The sequence below is a fragment of the Notothenia rossii genome (assembly GCF_949606895.1).
Source record: "Notothenia rossii genome assembly, chromosome: 2".
In the NCBI taxonomy this organism is placed as follows: domain Eukaryota; kingdom Metazoa; phylum Chordata; class Actinopteri; order Perciformes; family Nototheniidae; genus Notothenia; species Notothenia rossii.
In genome coordinates, this window is record NC_136904.1 from 47,861,034 (window position 1) to 47,883,375 (window position 22,342).

The window sequence follows — 22,342 nt, forward strand, 5'->3', positions numbered from 1 at the left end:
TAAATGGATATACCCGCCTTCTTTGATTTATCTTTCCATTCCCACAATAATATACATAAAGATATTACATATTTTGGACATAGTTCGAATGATGATTAATCATGATTACCGGTAATTATTTTTTAAGCTTCGATTAATCTGATTAAACATTTTAATCGTTTGACAGCCCTAGTTTTAATGTTTGAGGTGCAATAAACGACACAGCAGCTTTTTGGCATGTTAAAACTATTATTTTCTGCCTCGCTCATGAGAGTGACAGCTGGCGAAATTACAGCCTTGCCTACTGATTTTAATTTAACCATATATCGAGCCCGATTCACGATTTCAAATGTGTGCTCTAAAATGATATTTATAAATATTTAGAAAATAAACGTATTTAAGATACGTTCATAACAAACGTAACGTGGGAGAAAATATGTTTCTAGAAGATATGTAGAAAATGAACGTATTTGAGATACGTTCATAACAAACGTAACGTGGGAGAAAATACGTTTCTAGCTAAACGTAATTGAGAACGCAGTTTAGTTCTTTGGGAAAGTAATTTTTAGGAGACAGGGTTGGATTTTTTTGAATTTGTTTAACACTAGAACCGCCACATGGTAAATTTTACCCTCAGCTGTTTTTTTATTGTATGTAACTTTTTTTCCATAACATATTAAAGTCTCCAAGTCCGTGACTTTTCCTGAAAGTGTGTTATATAGCACCCTCTGTTGTTAAAAATTGTCAATAGGAAGTCAGATTGAAAAAATCGCCAAATAAATTGCCATTTATACCCATATCCGCCAGCGGGTAATATTTACCTAATAGAAAATGCAGCGTAAACATGACATGTTGGCGTTTCCTTATAGATAGAGAGATAGATAGATAGATATATTGAAAGATAGATAGAGAGAGAGAGAGAGATACATATATAGTTATAGGTAGTGTAACATCTTGGAGAATACAAGATATTTGATGTTTGAGCTCACGTTGAGGACGTAATGCATGTGTGCAGGTTACGTGCCAGTTGAATAAAGATGGACACTCGGAATGAGAGAAGTAGTCTGCGTCGTCTGTTTATGTAGACAATTATATGTCCATAGAACAGAACATTACAGATGGATTGATAGATAGTTATAGATAGAGAGAGAGATTGAGAGATTTGTACCTTAGCAAAACACAAGTCTAACACCAAGCCTTTAAATCAGCACTTGTAGCGATATTTTAGACTTCATTCTATCTGCACAAACTATATCATGAAAAGCTGAGAGTCCACAGATTCTGTTGGTATAAGTTTCATCCCTGTGCGATCAAAACTCACTGTTCTGTGTGATAAATAAAAGAACATTGTACCTTGCAAATCAATAGCGGGTACATTTTACCCGTTGGCGGTTTTAGGTATACAGCGACCTCTGGCGGTTCTAGTGTTAATCCAATCACAGAGCTTGTTGACCTATCAAGAGGTTTGTCGCAAAGCGGACAGGCATCGTCACAACAATAGCTGGGGATTGTAGGTAGTGTAGTCTCTTTGGCGCTCCACATTTCAGAGAAAACAAGTTGTACCGGTGTCCCGGTACTCACGGGGGGCGGGCTGCCCGACCTCGGCAGGCTCCGCAGCAGCAGAGAGCGGCCGGGTGGAGTGCTCCGTCTTCGCGGAGCTGACTGGCTGGGGGAGGAAGCGTCTCGGCGGGGGGAGAAAATCTCTCCACCTGGGACACGAGGGCGAATCCCGCCTCTTCCCTGTATAATGCACAGATCCCTACGTTGTCAAATAAAAATGAGGTTGATCTGTATCCAAGTCTGAGTGTCATTTGTTTCCACAATTCTACACTCACACATTATGTTGACCGTCCAAATTCCCCACTCACTGCCCCAGTTGTAGCTCCTGTAAAGGAGGTAGCTATTGGGCATGCGCAGATGAGAGTGATAAACCGCAGGAAGTGCTATCAAAGCGCTATGCGGGTACATGCAGTTAACACGTAGTGGTAAAGGGGACAATATGGCGGAGACGGCGGTGCATTCAGGGACCGCGGTAAAAAATCGGCCCTTTCTGTGTCAACCCTCCATGGGCCGGGTTTTGCGGCGGAACGGGTCACCAGGGAGTATCACAGCTTCATACCTGGGGCCCCGCAGCTCAGGGCTTGTCCCCTAACACAGTGTTATGGGGAATAGAAACTCAGCTGTGTGTTAACAAAGTGGATGTACAGGACGCTGAAACTGGGTTATTCACTCCAGTTTTGCAGCATCCCACCTTCATTCAAAGGCATGCAAGAGGTAAATTCAGTTATACTGAATACACTATAAAACAGTTACTGGGGCCAGTGCAACCGGGCGATTGGTTCAGCACCATCGACCTGAAAGACGCGTACTTTCATGTGGAAATTGCTCCAGAGCACAGAAATGATTTGCGTTTTGCCTTCCAGGGGGTTAGCCTACAAGTACAACAGATTACCGTTCGGCTACTCCCTATCCCCACGCACGTTCAGCAAATGTGTGGCCACTGCGCTCCAGCCGCTGCACGTCCATGGCATGATCAATCAATCAATGTTTATTTATATAGCCCAATATCACAAATATTACATTTGTCCCAGTGAACCTCACAGTTTGTACAGAATATCAGTATGGCAATACGACACCCTCTGTCCTTAGACCCTGTGATGGAAATTATGGTACTAACGCTGAATACAGTGTAAACCTAATGAAATGTAAACTGCTGTATTCTGAAAATGTCATGTCAACGGTTTGACTGATTAGGTCAAATCCCTGGAGTGACCTTTGAATGTGTGTGAGTGATCAACAGATGTTTTTGCAAGAGGGTTTTATGACACTACAGAAAGGATGAGGGGAAGGAAGTTAGGATAAGGGTTTATCTGTATCCCTTTTGCTCTGTATTGAGTGAAGGTTTTGCATACTGTGTCTGAGGGGTATCTGTATATCCCATTGTCTTGTATGGAGTGATGGTTTTGCATACAGTGCCAGCGGGTATCAGCTGGCCTAACCAAATATTGTTTGTAATGTAACTAAGCTTTGATGTCCTCCTATAAAGGAGAGACTGTTTCACTCTGAACAGGACATGCTCTTTTGGAGGAGAGGTCCTACTTGCAAGTATAAAAGATCCTTATTGCTTTTAATACGAATATTGTGTTGCTGTAAGTTTATTACCTTACCGATTATTCTCTCTAGACCACAGCTGATTTTAAAGCTGCTACGACATTTGGGGGCTCGTTCGGAATTGTTTACTTGAGTAATCTACTGTGAGGCGTCCTCTCCGGGTAAACTGTGCACAGCCAGATACCGGATCCTGGAGGCAAAACCTCTCCCTGTAGTAACTGATCGCAGGGGAGAGCAGAAGCCGCCTGCAGAGAGGTAATCACAGACTTGCTCGGTACGACATTTTTCCAATGGAATTATTTATTTATTTTTTCAAAAAGAGGAGAAAAGGTGAGAGCACAATATTTGTATTGAAAGGGAAACATTAAAAGTTAACTCGAGGGCTGACAAGCTAATACATGTTTGGTACATTAATCGAGTGTAACTCAAAACAGTTTTGGTAACTGTTTGGACAAAACAGTTTTGGTAACTGTAGCAGTTTTGGTAACTGTTTAGACAAAACAGTTTTGATGACTGTAGCAGTTTTGGTAACTGTTTAAAAAGTGCTATATAGAAGAGTTATTGATGGTGGTTTATTGACAATAATTCACGACGTCAAAACAGTTTTGGTAACTGTAGCAGTTGTGGTAACTGTTTAGAAAGCGCTATATAGAAGATAAAGGCCTATGAGAAATATATATATTAAGTGATCACGCGTAGTAATAATAGTTATAAGAAAATTAAGATAATCATGAGTAAAAAAATTGTAATTTTGATGTATGTTTTTAACCTAAGTGAACACATTTCAGGTGCTGTTTACTGATGTCCTGTATTTTAAAGTGGGATTTTTTGTTGTTTTAGGCAATATATTTCTGTATTTCTAAATACAAAAAAATAAAGATGGGAAAGTCAAATAGCAAAAAGGTAATTTTGGAGTATGAAGGGTGTGCACAGGTAATGTGCGACAAGCATGGTGCTTGGACATGTGAATATTTAAATATGTGGGTGAAAAATGGTTTTCGTGACAAAAGGCAGTTCAAGTCTAAATCAGTTAGACAAGTTAAGACAGGGTTTGGAAAAAGTAGAACATCTAAAAAAAAAAAAGAGAGAGGAGAACAGGGGGGTGGTGTCATCTGAACTCAGTGTGCTAGGGTCCTTCTGGATAAACTGGACCGTGACCTGGACTTTCCCTCTGGTTCTCAAGTACAGAGCCCCGACCCTCCTGATCTGGATGACGCACAAGGCCTCCGCAGAACTCTTCATTCTCCTCCGCCATATGATGGACAAAAAGCTGAATCAACAACAAGGCTGTGTGCAGAACACCATGCTGACAGAGATCTACTCTGCAACAGTCCCTCAGGAAAAGGGTGTGAAGTCCCTCTGGAACCACGTGTTTTGACCCCTGGAGGGCCACTTTCAGGCTGGGAAACAATACGGGACAGGAAAGACAATTGCATTTTGATGCCCATTGTTGAAATTCTTGATCCTAGAGGGGATGTAAATGATGCAGGAATCACGTATGTTTTCCATCCCTGGTCTTCAAGAGAGAGAGAAGTTATAAACAACCTGCATAACCCAGTTGAGGTTTGGGAAGGACATTTGAAACCTGTCCTCACCTATGACCGCCCTGCTGGAAAAGTAATGAACAATTCTACTGAAGAATTAACGAAAACAAAAGATAAGACTGGAAAGTGTTTGCAGACAGCAAAGCTCCAAGCTTTTGAACAGCAGATTCAAAGGGGCAGAAGGACATCGAGTAGAGCAGTGACCATCAACTGGCGGCCCGCGGGCCACATCCGGCCCGCCAGACATTCTCATCCGGCCCGCACGACGGGGGTGACTGTGGCGTTGGCGGAGGGGTTACTGCGTTTGGCCCCCACCCTTTTTTCTACAACGGCTCCTGAGTAAGGTGCAGTACCGGAGTCCAACAGAGAGGCAGCGGCTGCGGGTCAGTAGACTGCGTACTGCGAAACCTTCCCTGCCTTGAAGAAGAAGCGATCCTTCGTTGTGAAGAGTCTGGTTAATGCGATCGGCACCACAGCAGCAGCCCCGCTGCGACAGAGTCCAACAGAGAGGCTTGAGCTGCGGGACTGTAGCCTAGAAGCAGGGTTGGGTTGTAACGGAATATATGTAACGGCGTTACGTAATCAGAATACAAAAATAGGCTAACTGTATTCAGCTGGCATTACATTTGAAAAACGAGTAATCTGATTACAGTCACTTTCGTAAACCTGAAGTTAATACATTTTGGAATACTTATTGGAATTATTGGTGGAAAAGTTTCCTCACAAAATGTAATATTCATTACCGGCAGAACTGTGTGCACAATGCACAGCGCTGCAGAATGTCTGTGAGCGAGAGAGATGGTGTCTGTGAGGCCCCGCCCATCCACGAGAAATGAGAGAGAGAGATCTCTTTTAAAATATATTGAAAGTTACAGACGTAGATGGTTAGATAAAATGTGCAAGATAACGTTTATGTAGTATTTATTTATTGTCGAAATTATGACATTTCATAACGGGATAAAATCAAAGTGAATGGCCTGCTGCTGCTGAATGCATGGGGCAAGTGACTGGAAACAGTTTTAAAAGTTATTACATCATCTCAGATAATAAATAATAATGATAATTCATTCTATTTAGGGGCGCCTTTCAAAGCACCCATGGACACCTTACAATTCATAACGTATTCCAAGGAAAGATTTTAAGACAGTATCAGAATGCAGTACGGGTGATGTTTTTTATGCGGGGTGCAGATGAGAGAGCTGCCAGAATGACACCAAGATGTTGTGTTTGAGTTCTTGATAAGCCATTTAAACAGTAAAATATGTGTCTCCTGTTCACCAAAACTGTTATGGAAAATAAAAAAAATTCTAAAAGTAATCTGAATACGTTTTTAAGACACGCAACTGTAACTGTATTCTGATTACTTTCAAAAATTGCTGGCCCGCGAAAGTGGCCCTTGGACAAATGTAGTTGATGATCCCTGGAGTAGAGGAAGAGGCAGAGGGTCCAAAAGACAAGAGGATGTTTCCGCTGTGGTTCATTGGAACATGGAATTAAAGATTGTATGGAACGGAAGGGAGGAGTAGCAATATGAGGAAGAAGAAGGTGGGACTGTTCTATTTCGTATATGGCTTCGCCCTCTAAGGCTATCGCTATTGGGTAATCCCCCTGCGCCCCCGCGCAGCACTGAAACACTTGTAGTCCACGCCCACCCGCAAGGTGGGCCACACCCTCGGGCCTCCTTCCGGTATAAATAGGAAGGAGGCCCGGCAATCTGCTCCCTCTTTTTTTCAGCAAACCAGCACAGTTACTGAAGCAAAGCAATTGAGAATCATCATGAGCAACAACTGCGTCCATGATTGTCCCTCATGTGGCTCTGGGTTCATAATGAGTTATGACCTGCAGAGATAAAAGCAGTATGCGAATCCTGCCGGGGGTCAGAGCACGCGTACGCGGCTCTAAACCAGCAGGTAGCATGCACGGCGCTCGTCTCCCCTCGGGCGACAGGAAGCGGAGAGCGGACACTCTTGCTGCTGTGGCCGAGGAGGACGATTGGCCCGTCCAGGCTTACGAGCCCGCGGACGGGGCCTCGTGTCCCTGGGGCAGAGTGCCGGGCAGGAGTCCGAAGCAACTCCTGCCCCGCCTCCCTCCACGGTTCACCGTTCGGTTCTCCCCTCCCTCCTCTCCCCCGGACGGGGGAGACAGAGTCGGAGCAGGGTGCCAGCTTGGCGGCCGAACATGCTTTCCCCCTCTCCGTCACCACAGCGCGGTGGCGTCTTTACGGAGACGGCCAGAAAAGTGCTACTGGACGCTCCAATCAGCCCGGACGAGCTGTTCGGACCCCAGTTCCACGCCATGGTGGAGTCCATGAAGACGGCCGCGGAACAGGTGGACGGCATTCGCCAGCATGTACAGCTGGCTCCAGTCGGCTGAGCTGCCACAGCGGCACCAACGCCCGCAGTAGCCGTGGCGTCCACACCGGCCACAGGAGGCCGCAAGCGGAGAGACGCCCACAGCAACCGCCCCGGCGGCTGCAGGGGCTCCGTCCCACGTCTCCGCTCCCCCGCCACCCCAGAGACAGGGTCTCCCGGCGGCGAGTCAAAGGGGAGTGAGGCTTCCCCGCTCCTGGTCTGCTCCGCGAGAGCCTCCGAGGAAGCGGAGCCGGTAATTAAGCCGGCTGGCACTAATCTGTTGATTAAGTAGCAGGGCTCCCTGTAGAAGCCTGCTGGTTTTGACCTATCGTTTATTAAACCTTCAGAGCTCGCGGCATTCCCTTGTCCGAGATACGCCTCCTACACACGGTCATAACAACCCATGAGCGCCGGTATAACGCCTCATGTGGACAGCACTGCAAACACCTCCACTCATCCTCTGAGCGTGTACACGCCTCATGATGACAGCCGGAGTGAAACGCAGCGTGTGGAGGTTTCCTCGCGGCCCTTTCGCCTCACGGGCAGCGGCGGCGAGGGCAATGGCGTGGCTCGTCACCATGACGACCATTACAGCACATCACAGAGAAGCCAGAACGGGGGAATGAACAGTATTCCAGGCTGAGTGCCACCAGCGGAAGCGCCGCAGCGCCACGGCACCAGGGCTCGCTGCAGAAGCCTGCTGGTTTTAACCTATCGGTTAATTAACTGCAGAGCTCGCTAATTAAGCCGGCTGCCACTAATCTGTTGATTACCAGCAGGGCTCGCTGCAGAAGCCTGCCCGTTTTAACCTCGGTTAATAACCTGCAGAGCTCGCGGCATTCCTCTGTCCGAGATACGCCTCCTACACACGGTCATAATAAACCCATGAGCGCCGTTATAACGCCTCATGTGCACACACCTCCATCCATCCCCTGAGCGTGTACGCGCCTCATGATGAGAGTCGGAGTGAGACGCAGCGTGTGGAGGCCCCCGCGCAGCCCGTTCGGTCCAAGCCCACCTGGGGTTGCCTCACGCCCTTTGTAAACCAGCTGCCTATAACCTGTCGGTTAATAGCCAGCAGGGCTCGTCGCTAAAGCCTGGTTTTAACCTGTTGGTTAGTAAACTAAAGAGCTCGCGGCATTCCTCTGTCCGAGATACGCCTCGGACACACGGCCTTAATAAATCCATGAGCGCCGTTATAACACCTCATGTGGGCAGCACTGCACACACCTCCATCCATCCCCTGAGCTTGTACGCGCCTCATGATGAGAGTCGGAGTGAAACGCACTGTGTGGAGGCTTCCTCGCAGCCCTTTCGCCTCACAGTGGCGGCGAGGGCAATGGCATCACAGAGAAGCCAGAACGGGGGAATGAGCAGTATTCCAGGCTGAGTGCCCCCAGTGGCAGCGCCCGCAGCGCCACGGCGCCAGGGCTCGCTGCAAGAAGCCTGCTGGTTTTAACCTATCGGTTCATAACCTGCAGAGCTCGCTAATTAAGCCGGCTGCCACTAATCTGTTGATTAAGTAGACAGCAGGGCTCGCTGCAGAAGCCTGCCGGTTTTAACCTCGGTTAATAACCTGCAGAGCTCGCGGCATTCCTCTGTCCGAGATACGCCTCCTACACACGGTCATAATAAACCCATGAGCGCTGTTATAACGCCTCGTGTGGACAGCACTGCACACACCTCCATTCATCCCCTGAGCGTGTACACGCCTCATGATGAGAGCCGGAGTGAAACGCAGCGTGTGGAGACTCCCTGGCGTGGCTCGTTGCCATGATGACGACAGAACATCTCGAGCATGTGCGACCGCTCTTAGAGTGTTTCTCAGAGTGGCAGCGCGTGTGTCTGATGGACAGATGGATGAGCAGGCTGATCAGCAGAGGATACGTCCTGCAGTTCGCCTCTCTCCCCCCCCCCCCCCCCACAGTTCAATGGGATACAGGAAGAACTCCTGTTGAAAGAGGATATTTCCAGGGTTCCTCAAAGGGAGGAAAATCAGGGGTTTTCACTCCCGTTATTTTTCTAAATCCCAAAAAAGACTGGGGGAATGAGACATCCTTGATCTGTCAGTATTCCACATGCTGACGATCAAACAGGTGCTGGAATGTTTTCACCAGGACGACTGGTTCACTTCCACCCGAAAGATGCATACTTCCACGTACCCACCATCCCGAAACACAGGAAATTCCTGTGTTTTCCATTCAGGGAATATCAGACCAGACGTCTGCCGTTCGGATATTTCCTGGCTCCTCGCATTTGTGTAGAGAAGGCTGGAGCCACTACACAGAGGAGGGATGAGAGTGTGGTTTTCTCTGGACGACCTGCTATTTGCTGGCTCGCTCCAGGGAGGAAGTCGCTTTACAGACGGTACATCTCGTATCGCATCTGTCAAAGCCTGGATTTCATAATACATTGGAAGAAGAGCTGTCCTCTTCCCTCTCAGACAATCGTTTATCTGGGAGTGGAGTTAAACTCAGCCAGCATGAGAGCGCGACTCTCGCGGCAGCGAGGGGAGGAACTGACAGCTCTCCTCCGGCATGTCACAACCCACACAGCCCTCTCCGTGACGCAGCTGCTCGGCGTTGGCGTCAGCTGGTCACGTGATGATCCCCTTGGGTCTCTTCCAACAGAGGGACACTCCAGAGGTGGTTCATTCACTGCAGAAGCCTGCTGTTTTAACCTATTGGTTTATAAACTGCAGAACTCGCGGCATTCCTCTGTCCCAGATATGCCTCCTACACACGGTCAAAATAACCCACGAGCACCGTTATAACGCCTCGTGTGGACAGCATGCACACACCTCTCATCCCCTGGGCGTGTACGCGCCTCATGAGGAGAGACAGAGTGAAAGGCAGCGTGTGGAAACTCCCTCGCAGCCCTTTTGCCTCACGGGCAGCGGCGGCGATGGCGTGGCTCGTCACCATGAAGACCATTACGGCACTTCACAGAGAAGCCTCTCCCCCCAGCAGTTCCATGGGATACAAGAAACACTCCTGTCATCCCAGGAACAGTGCCTTGCGCAGTTTTTACCCCCGCTATTTTTCTAAATCTCCTCTGTCCTGTGCGCGCTGTCTTGCTATGTGGCGCGCACGGCTGCCTTGCGCCATTCTCAGCGCCTGTTTGTGCACTATAGAGAGCGCTCGATCGGGCAACCTCTGTCTGCACAACGGCTGTAACACAGGTTGTGTGAGGCTGTGTCACAGGCATGTCTCCTCTGGGGTGGAGCCCCCCGGAGAATGTTGTGGATATTTTAAACTCGTCAATACTGTAAAGATGTACAATGAGAGTAATCAATAATAAACTGGTGAAAGCAAGCAGCGTTGTCTTTTAAGATCTTTATTCGAGGCGCCTCGAAGGTACATGTCTCACAGAGTATAGAGTAGTCTGCAGGAGTGCACACAGGGTATAATGTGTGTGTGTGTGTTTTATAGAGGACTGATTGCTGTGCAGGAAGTAAAAGATAAGACAACTACAGAAAACTATTATCTTACAATCCGCCCTTAGGGAGGGCCGGATTCTTCAGGTACGACCTTGGCGGGCTGCTCCCTTGTGGTTCAACAGGTCGAGTTGCTCCAATACAATTTCTAAGCATAATATAATCATTTGGCTTTACCATATAAAGTAACATAAGAAATTGCCACTACATTCCCCCCTTTTGATCATATTTGATCAATCAAGAAAATAAAACAAATGACAGGAAAGACTGATATAACACATCAATGAATACACTCCATCGCTGGTTTAAGTAAACACATCATAAACATATCATGGAAAGTGGCTGTTTTTGTGGAGGACAGACTCTGTATGTAGAAAGCAAAAGAATACTGAAAAGAGGGAATGGCAATTTTACACACAATTTTACAGTTCAGTGTCTGACTCTTCAGTGTCGGAATCAGTGGGGGCTGAAAATGGGTTGGTCGTAACTTTGTCAATGGTTTGAGGTAGAGCGGTGTATTGTACGAATGCAGAGGAGATCATACTAGAAAAACATTTCTTCATGAGGGGAACTACACAGCATGTACAACAGAGGAGCAAGGCTAAGATGGTGAGGAGTGGTGTGACTATTCTGGCCAGCCAACCTTCCCACCCTCCCGATGTGAGCCAGGACCACCAGTCCCAGCCTATAGGGTCATAGTCCACATCGTCAGCCTTCATGTCTGCCAGAAGTGCATTAAGGTGTTGTATGGTGCGAGTCATGTTCTCTGATATGTCTGGAATGTATGTGCAACAAGAGTCTCCAATAACATGACATAGGCCCCCCCTTGAGGCAAACAGGATATCTAGAGCAAATTGATGTTGCATTAGCATATTTCTAGTTGCTACCATAAACGGATTCAGTGCCTGAAAACGTTGAGTAACTTCGAAAGTGAGGTTTTCCAATCGTGTGTGTATTTTGTCTATATTATGAGCGTTATTCACGGAGCCCCACCAGGGGAACGCCCCGCTGAAACCCTTCTCGCCCTGAGATGTCATTGAAGCCCTCTTAGCCCTATGGTGGTCGGGATGTCTGAATTCTGGATAGTGGTGTGTGGTATGCATCAATGAGTCGAGAACGGTGATTGCTGGAGTCAAATCCACTAAGGTGCACGTGCCCGTCCAAAAGGGTGCTAAGACTTGATACAACTTGTTTCCGCACAGCAACACATAGTCTTGCGGAGCCCCTGCCCCAGCATCGGTAGGCCATGCTAGGAGAAGAGAGGTATGCGTGACATTAGGGAATGCTTGGGACGAATTGATTCTATCGGGAAATCCTTTTACTAGACAGTCTTTGAGATTGAATTTTTCAGCGCCGCATGTGTTTTTTATGATACGAGTACAACCCGTGGTTGTGCCAAGGGGTAAGCCTATGCGGTTTTTCCTTCTACTAATGCAGAGACTATGGGTTAGGGAATGTTCCGGTATTTGGACAAAATTAACATGGGATCACTCCGGTCAATGTACGTACTTCGTCTCACTGGAATATTAATGGCCAGATTGAATACAACATCGACCCAAATTCTCCGGTCAATGACAGGAGAGTTTTGAAAGTGACAAAACACTGTTCCACACATTTAAAAACACTTAATCAATGTTTACCCAGGATCCATGCATCCTGGCTTGTAAAATGTGGTGATGCGCCCTGGAGGTAGCGGGCAGGCTCTGTGCGTGGTGCTGAACCCCAGCCTGTCTATGTGGAATACAAAAACAAACAAAGACAAACACCTTTAAGGTCACCAGGGTCGTGAGGTTCTGGTTCTGGCGGTGTGCATGGAGGGGTTTGACCTGGCTCCCCGACACAATGCACATAGTCTGGAGCAGCGGAGCAGCGGCTGGGCCGTGTTCCCCCTTCTGTCCATTTGCCTATCAGTTTGTTAACGAAGTGGACAGAGGCTGTTTTTCGCCCCTAAAAGTCACTTTTAATGGTGGGTTTTGCATTTAAATGATGGGTCTTATCATTGTGGAGGGTCCCCGACACAATGCACATAGTCTGGAGAAGCGGAGCAGCGGCTGGGCCGTGTTCCCCCTTCTGTCCATTTGCCTATCAGTTTGTTAACGAAGTGGACAGAGGCTGTTTTTCGCCCCTAAAAGTGACTTTTAATGTTGTTTTTTGTATTTAAATGATGGGTCTTATCATTCTCCAGGGTCCCCGACACAATGCAACTAGTCTGGAGCTCGCTGGTGTCCCGCATATGCTTTAATCACACTTTTGTCCATTTGCCTATCAGTTTGTTAACGAAGTGGACAGAGGCTGTTTTTTGCCCTTAAAAGTGACTTTTAATGGTGTTTTTTGCATTTAAATGATGGGTCTTATCATTGTGGAGGGTCCCCGACACAATGCACATAGTCTGGAGCTCGCTGGGGTCCCGCAAATGCTTTAATCACACTTTTGTCCATTTGCCTATCAGTTTGTTAACGAAGTGGACAGAGGCTGTTTTTCGCCCCTAAAAGTGACTTTTAATGGTGGGTTTTGCATTTAAATGATGGGTCTTATCATTGTTGAGGGTCCCCGACACAATGAAACTAGTCTGGAGCTCGCTGGGGTCCCGCAAATGCTTTAATCACACTTTTGTCCATTTGCCTATCAGTTTGTTAACGAAGTGGACAGAGGCTGTTTTTCGCCCCTAAAAGTGACTTTTAATGGTGGCTGTTGCATTTAAATGATGGGTCTTATCATTGTGGAGGGTCCCCGACACAATGCAACTAGTCTGGAGCTCGCTGGGGTCCCGCAAATCGTTTAATCATACTTTTGTCCATTTGCCTATCAGTTTGTTAACGAAGTGGACAGAGGCTGTTTTTTGCCCCTAAAAGTGACTTTTAATGGTGTTTTTTGCATTTAAATGATGGGTCTTATCATTCTCCAGGGTCCCCGACACAATGCACATAGTCTGGAGCTCGCTGGGGTCCCGCAAATGCTTAAATCACACTTTTGTCCATCAGTTTGTTAATGAAGTGGACAGAGGCTGTTTTTCGCCCCTAAAAGTGACTTTTAATGGTGTTTTTTGTATTTAAATGATGGGTCTTATCATTCTCCAGGGTCCCCGACACAATGCACATAGTCTGGAGCTCGCTGGGGTCCCGCAAATGCTTAAATCACACTTTTGTCCATTTGCCTATCAGTTTGTTAATGAAGTGGACAGAGGCTGTTTTTCGCCCCTAAAAGTGACTTTTAATGGTGTTTTTTGTATTTAAATGATGGGTCTTATCATTCTCCAGGGTCCCCGACACAATGCAACTAGTCTGGAGCTCGCTGGGGTCCCGCAAATGCTTTAATCAGGCGTTTTAACACTTTTCCCCACAAAAATGATTTTTAATCATTTTTTGAGGGTCCCCGACACAATGAAACTAGTCTGGAGCTCGCTGGGGTCCCGCAAATGCTTTAATCACACTTTTGTCCATTTGCCTATCAGTTTGTTAACGAAGTGGACAGAGGCTGTTTTTCGCCCCTAAAAGTGACTTTTAATGGTGGCTGTTGCATTTAAATGATGGGTCTTATCATTGTGGAGGGTCCCCGACACAATGCAACTAGTCTGGAGCTCGCTGGGGTCCCGCAAATCGTTTAATCATACTTTTGTCCATTTGCCTATCAGTTTGTTAACGAAGTGGACAGAGGCTGTTTTTTGCCCCTAAAAGTGACTTTTAATGGTGTTTTTTGCATTTAAATGATGGGTCTTATCATTCTCCAGGGTCCCCGACACAATGCACATAGTCTGGAGCTCGCTGGGGTCCCGCAAATGCTTAAATCACACTTTTGTCCATCAGTTTGTTAATGAAGTGGACAGAGGCTGTTTTTCGCCCCTAAAAGTGACTTTTAATGGTGTTTTTTGTATTTAAATGATGGGTCTTATCATTCTCCAGGGTCCCCGACACAATGCACATAGTCTGGAGCTCGCTGGGGTCCCGCAAATGCTTAAATCACACTTTTGTCCATTTGCCTATCAGTTTGTTAATGAAGTGGACAGAGGCTGTTTTTCGCCCCTAAAAGTGACTTTTAATGGTGTTTTTTGTATTTAAATGATGGGTCTTATCATTCTCCAGGGTCCCCGACACAATGCAACTAGTCTGGAGCTCGCTGGGGTCCCGCAAATGCTTTAATCAGGCGTTTTAACACTTTTCCCCACAAAAATGATTTTTAATCATTTTTTGAGGGTCCCCGACACAATGAAACTAGTCTGGAGCTCGCTGGGGTCCCGCAAATGCTTTAATCACACTTTTGTCCATTTGCCTATCAGTTTGTTAACGAAGTGGACAGAGGCTGTTTTTCGCCCCTAAAAGTGACTTTTAATGGTGGCTGTTGCATTTAAATGATGGGTCTTATCATTGTGGAGGGTCCCCGACACAATGCAACTAGTCTGGAGCTCGCTGGGGTCCCGCAAATCGTTTAATCATACTTTTGTCCATTTGCCTATCAGTTTGTTAACGAAGTGGACAGAGGCTGTTTTTTGCCCCTAAAAGTGACTTTTAATGGTGTTTTTTGCATTTAAATGATGGGTCTTATCATTCTCCAGGGTCCCCGACACAATGCACATAGTCTGGAGCTCGCTGGGGTCCCGCAAATGCTTAAATCACACTTTTGTCCATCAGTTTGTTAATGAAGTGGACAGAGGCTGTTTTTCGCCCCTAAAAGTGACTTTTAATGGTGTTTTTTGTATTTAAATGATGGGTCTTATCATTCTCCAGGGTCCCCGACACAATGCACATAGTCTGGAGCTCGCTGGGGTCCCGCAAATGCTTAAATCACACTTTTGTCCATTTGCCTATCAGTTTGTTAATGAAGTGGACAGAGGCTGTTTTTCGCCCCTAAAAGTGACTTTTAATGGTGTTTTTTGTATTTAAATGATGGGTCTTATCATTCTCCAGGGTCCCCGACACAATGCAACTAGTCTGGAGCTCGCTGGGGTCCCGCAAATGCTTTAATCAGGCGTTTTAACACTTTTCCCCACAAAAATGATTTTTAATCATTTTTTGGGGGCTATATAAATCAAATTCCGGTTAATGCCGAGCACAATCGTACCTTTTACTATTTTAATGTATTTGCATGATATATCTTTGGGCTATAAAAGCGACATATTTGGATGACTTTGTCAGTTTATGGAGCTTATCCCACAAATCCCGGATGATCCGGGCCAAATTTGGGAGCTCATAGGCAGCCTGCCATAGGCCCCCACCCGTGGAAAGAGAAAGAAAACGGTCAATTATATGTTAAAATAATCAAAAAATGAACTTTTAAAATTACAACAGAGAGGGGGAGAAGGGGCTCAAGTGTTCGGCGCTTCCCCTCCCCCGTTGCAAGGTACAACGGAGAGGGGAATCCAGACTTCCCCTCCTCCGTTGTAAAAAACCGTTCATGTTTTACAAGCTACCTTCTGCACGAAATCGGAAACCCGGTTTTTGAGAGGACTCAGAAAAAAAACGGCTGTGTAACTTCATGGAGGAATTCATCCGCTGTATGTGCACTTTGGCTCGGATACATTTTGTTGCCTGGAGACCCCCCAGCATGGTTCTTACCAAACTTTAAGTTTTTGAACTGGGCTCTGGAGGAAGGTAAGGGGAGTTGACAGGGGACTCAATCCGCCTCATGAGGCACTATTCTCGGATACATTTCAACACTTTTAGCCCTTTTTGATGGTTCTCCAAAAAATAACTGACTTTTTCAGAGTGTGGAGGAAGGTGAGGGGAGTTGACAGGGGACTTTACCCGCCTTATGGGGCACTATTATCGGATACATTTCAACACTTTTAGCCATTTTTGATGGTTCTCCAAAAAATAACTCAGACTTTTTCAGAGTGTGGAGGAAGGTGAGGGGAGTTGACAGGGGACTTTGCCCGCTTTATGGGGCACTATTCTCGGATACATTTCAACACTTTTAGCCCTTTTTGATGGTTCTCCAAAAAATAACTCTGACTTTTTCAGAGTGTGGAGGAAGGTGAGGGGAGTTGACAGGGGACTTTACCCGCCTTATGGGGCACTATTCTCGGATACATTTCAACACTTTTAGCCCTTTTTGATGGTTCTCCACAAAATAACTCTGACTTTTTCAGAGTGTGGAGGAAGGTGAGGGGAGTTGACAGGGGACTTTACCCGCCTTATGGGGCACTATTCTCGTATACATTTTTTCATTTTCACCCATTTTTTATGGAACTCCAAAAAGACAAGTTAGTCTTTTTTTTCCCTTCCTCTTCTGATTTCTCACTGATTGAATGGCAAACGCGACCCGCCATCGGAGGGCCTCCGCCGGCCCGGCCTCGTGCCGGTGCTCTGGCGGTCGGTTCCTCCGAACTGCGGGTTCGACTCTGATGGCCGGGAGGGACGAGGGAAACGTCGGGGGGGTCTGCTGGAGGCTCCTGCTGGAGTCTTGCGTTCACTGGGACCTGTCTCGAAAAACTTGAAACCCTGACTCCAGTGCGGTGTTGCGGCCATGCGCCTCCGGGTACCAGACTCCCCTGCCTCCTCCGTGTTGCGTGGGCTGCGTGGGGGTAACCCTGCGTGTCCGTTACCCTGCGTGTCTCTTACCTCCCAGGCCGACCGATATGAAGCGTTTCCAAGACGAACCGTCTGACTCAGGGGTCCCACCACAGGTTCCGTAGCGGGGTGGAAGTTCCACCTCCCCACTTCGCCGCGGAATGCAAGACAAACACCTGTTTCTCTCATCCTCCACTGTGGCATAGCGGCCTTAGTCGGCTGCGCCATTCAGCAATTGGCCTTGCTCCGGGCACAGGACCCTACTTCATCAAACTACCTGTTTGATCCTGCGTAACAACCACATATATGCTTGTCTGCAAAGACATTGATCGAATGGCAAACGTGACCCGCCATCGGAAGGCCTCCGCCGGCCCGGCTTCGTGCCGGTGCTCTGGTGGTCGGTTCCTCCAAACTGTGGGTTTGACTCTGCTCCTGGGAGCGCATATATGCTTGTCTGCAAAGAGGGACATGCCTGGTCCCGCCCAGGTGTTCTTCTACGGCTAGTGTCCAGCCAGCTGCGGTATCATCAAATTTGACCCGCCATCGGAGGGCCTCCTCCCCGGGTCCAGCTTCCGGTGCTTGGCGGTCGGTTCATCCAAACTGCGGGTTTGACTCTGCTCCTGGGAGCGCATATATGCTTGTCTGCAAAGAGGGACATGCCTGGTCCCGCCCAGGTGTTCTTCTACGGCTAGTGTCCAGCCAGCTGCGGTATCATCAAATTTGACCCGCCATCGGAGGGCCTCCTCCCCGGGTCCAGCTTCCGGTGCTTGGCGGTCGGTTCATCCAAACTACGGGTAATCCTGGAGCGGACAAAGATATGTGTATTTGCCTGAAGGATGGAAATAAACAAAGAATGATATTTTACAGGACATGATGGATATGTGTTTTTTCCAGGCTTTTTGGAAATAAACCAAATGTGATTTTGCAGTGCATTATATAGCTCATTTTACCCATGTGATGTTGTGCAGTACATTACTGAGCTCATTTAACGATATGGTCTACCAGGCGAAGTGGGATGCTGCCATGTCCCAACTGGTCTCCGGAGGAATATAAGGAGAGTTGACAGGGGACTCTGCCCAGTGCTCATGAACCAAATGAGGGGTGTGTTAGAGGGGAAGGCTCTGGCTGTTTCTGCAGCCTCTGCATCTACCTTCTCTCCCCACCCCGATACCAGCGCGTGCCTGCTGTAAAAGGCAGGTGCACGGGCTCTCACTGCCACTAACTCTGAGCCTGGCTCCCGAGCAGCACGTTCTCCCCGGCAGTCCGCCAGCAGATGAAAAACACCCACCTCTCCGCCTCTTCCGAGGGACGAGGGAACCGCGCGGGGGGGTCTGCTGGAGGTTCCTGCCGGGTGCTCCGTACTGCGTTTCACCGGGACCTGGCTCGAAAAACTCGGAACTCTGACTCCAGTGCGGTGTGGCGGTCTCGCCCTGGCCGTCCACCGTGCGCCTCCGGGTACCTGACTCCTCCGGGGGCAGGTGCGAGGGGTTCAATGCACCAAATGAGGGGTGTGATAGAGGGGAAAGGCTCTGGCTGTTTCTGCAGCCTCTGCTTCTACCTTCTCTCCCCACCCCACTCTGAGCCTGGCTCCCGAGCAGCACGTTCTCCCCGGCAGTCCGCCAGCAGATGAAAAACACCCACCTCTCCGCCTCTTCCGAGGGAACCGCGCGGGGGGGGGTAGCTGGAGGTTCCTGCCGGGTGCTCCGTACTGCGTTTCACCGGGACCTGGCTCGAAAAACTCGGAACTCTGACTCCAGTGCGGTGTGGCGGTCTCGCCCTGGCCGTCCACCGTGCGCCTCCGGGTACCTGACTCCCCTGCCTCCTCCGGGGGCAGGTGCGAGGGGTTCAATGCCTCCTCCCCCCGCTGCGGCGAAAGCCGGAGCGGGACGGAGCGCCCGGAGGTACTGTTATCCCCACGTTTTTGGACCCAAAACTGTCTTGTGAGCTCGTGGCAGAACCATGAAACAAAAAACAATCAATGTATCGGACCCATCGCCAGCCGCGTGGGTGCGGAGGTGGGACCATTTTAACCAGGTGGTAACCCAAGTCCTCCCCTTGGTCCGTGTTCCCTGCATTGAAGCATCGGACCCATGGTTGCAATCACCAGTTGGCTAACGCATATAAACGGAGAAACAGAAAACCATTTAAATAGAATTCATTGTGTGTGTTTTTGGAAGGATGTTGACCGAATGCCCGGTTTGCAGTCTCCGCTATCTGGCTTTGAATAAGCACCTTAAGCACAAACATGCATTGCGGAACCTGGAGGAAAGAGGCATCATTCTTAAAATGGCCAGTGGTAGAATAAATGTTCGGACCAAACCCTGTCCCATCACAGGGTGTTCGTATGCTGGGAAGAAACTACACCGTCATGTAACTCGTGACCACCCTGAGTTCTCCCGAGATGAGGCACATCAGGTCATGGCAAGGCTGAAGCATAGTGTGGCCATGCAGTTGCTCCATGACCTCCGAGAGACTAATCCCATCATTGGAATGGCTACATTATTGGATATAGACAATGAGGAGGAATACCCGGTGCACCCTCCACCCTTCTCCCCACATACCGAGTGTGACGAAGAGGACTGCATGCAGGTGAGGCTGGACAATGTGGCATTGAGGGCTCAGAAGGATGCCCTCATTGATGAGGTGAAGACCCTGCGCTCCAGGCTAAAACAGGGTCTAAAACCCAGGAAGCAGAATGCCACTGCTGCTCTGCTTGAGGAAGACGAAGAATGTATACGATTTAAGGGCGTAGCAATCCCAAGTACCCCCGACATGAACTCAGTAGCCTCCGGCAGCAATACCCCTCTCAAGACCCCGGTGAAAACTGTCATGCGGTCCGACAAAGCCTCCGGTAGTGAGACCCCGGTGAAGACTGTCATGCGGTCCCCAGAAGCCTCCGGAAGCAAGACCCCGGTGAAGACTGTCATGCAGTCCCCAGAAGCCTCCGGAAGCAAGACCCCGGTGAAGACTGTCATGCGGTCCGACAAAGCCTCCGGTAGTGAGACCCCTCTCAAGTCTGTGATGCGGTCCCCAGAAGCCTCCGGAAGCAAGACCCCGGTGAAGACTGTCATGTGGTCCCCAGAAGCCTCCGGTAGTGAGACCCCGGTGAAGACTGTCATGCGGTCCATAGAAGCCTCTGCGAGTGAGACCCCTCTCAAGTCTGTGATGCGGTCCCCAGAAGCCTCCGGAAGCAAGACCCCGATGAAGACTGTCATGCGGTCCGTAGAAGCCTCCTGTAGTGAGACCCCTGTATGCCAGAAGACCCGTCCGTCTGTCTCCAATAAGCTGAAAGCTAATCTGGCTAAGGACTGGCCCTCTTCCCAAAATCAATGGTGCACTGGGAAGGGACTGCGGAATACCATGCGTGAAATCACGTTGCCTAAAAGCATGGAGACGTACATTCAGACATACAGAGGTCATTGTGAGGGTCTCGCACCGACAGTAAAACGGAAAGAGAATTGTATGTCCAATGTCAGCCGGATAAAGAACTTCATAGTATTCATGGCCCATGGTGTTGACCGGCTGTCAGACTGGCTGTTTCTAAAAGACACAAAGAGGGTCCGTGGCTGGAGCAAGTATATTTCAGAGTCGGGCCGGACAGTCACAACATCGCTGTTGTTCCTGAAGACTGTAAACCATTTTCTGAGGTACTTGTCTGCATCAAAGCTCCGGGGGTGCAGGCTCACCCAGTCTGATATGACCAACATCATCAGAGAGGTGAAAGCCAACATTAACGATTTGAAAAAGTCTGTCACTCTCCACCAGTTTAAGGTGAAGAGGGACAAGCTGGATCGTCTGCCGAGCCAGGCGGAGCTTCTCGCCGCCATGGCGGCCGCTGAGAAGTGCATCCCTGATCTCCTTGACCTGATGGCTAGCAATCCGACCTCAATCACCCAGTACCTGCTATATGGCTATCTAACCCTCCATTGGAGCCTCCTGTATGGCCACCGTCCGGGTGTGTACGCAAACATGACCAACACGGAGGTCTTTGAGGCGGACAGAAGGGGCACTGCTGAGGGCTACATCATCCACGTGCAGGAACACAAGACTGCCAAGACATTTGGTGAAGCACAGCTGGTGCTTACAATAAAGGAGTTTAGCTGGGTCATGCGGTGGATGGGGATAAAAGAGGGCTTGTCGGGTCCTCAGAGTGAATTCTTCCTTTTCACATCGGGGAAGCAGGCTTCCAAGAACCTGAACGCTCACTTGAAGAGGGCTTGGGCTGATGCTGGGCTAGAAACAGCCGTCACCTTCACCATCTTGCGCACTGCCCTGGCTGACAATATCAAGCATCACCAAGATCCAGAAAGCAGGTCGATTCTGGCTAGGTTTATGTGCCACGATGTAAGCACTGCAGACCGGTTCTACGCGAATACGCCTGGAATAAAGGAGGCATTGAAGATCCGCTCCATGTTCAGGGCGGCGGCAGCAGCTGCAGCAGCATCATCATCAGAAGGAGGTCTACCACCGTCAGCTACCTCCGAAGAGGATTCAGGGGCGGAGAGCAGCGATACCTCTTCTTCAGGACCGATTGGTACTCCTGATGAGGGGAAAGGGGCCGTGGACTCAACCTTTTTTCCCCGGTGCACTGTACAAGTTAGACGGCTAATATGGCCCCCAGGCCCCTGTTAATCATGTTGTAATCATGTTGTTATTATGTTTATTTTGTATACTGTTTTTGTAAAAATGGTGTGATAATTAAATTTAAAAAAAAAAAACATAAGTATAACCTTGAAGGTTCCCAGGGGCAAATACAGTGCCAGGTATCAGACTATTTAAACAATGTGTATATCAATGATTAAGACACCTTCCCCGGCTTGTAAAATGCGGTGATGCGCCCTGGAGGTATCAGACTATTTTAAAAAACTTTTCCCTGCCTTTCAAACACGTATCCCTGGGTGTTTTAGCCTGTCATTTTGCAGGATATAATTTAACATGTAACCTCTCCTGGAAATGGACATATTCTGTGCATTTCCAGGAGAGGTTACATGTTAAATTATATCCTGCAAAATGACAGGCTACAACTCTCTTCCATATGTTTAAAAACACTTTTCCGACTATTTTAAACAACTTTTCCCCGCCTTTCAAACACTTGTTCCTGGGTTATAGCCTGTCATTTTGCAGGATATAATTTAACATGGAATCTCTCCTGGAAATTGACATATTCTGTGCATTTCCAGGAGAGGTTACATGTTAAATTATATCCTGCAAAATGACAGGCTACAACTCTCTTCCATGTGTTTAAAAACACTTTTCCCGACCATTTAAACATTATTTCTGGCTTGTAAAGTGCGGTGATGAGCCCTGACAGTATCAGACTATTTAAAGGGTTACCAGGAGCATGAGAATATCCTCCAAAGAAGGGGTGGTAGTGTCATGAATAAGGCCGAATATGTATGTCGATGTGCGGACGGTAAA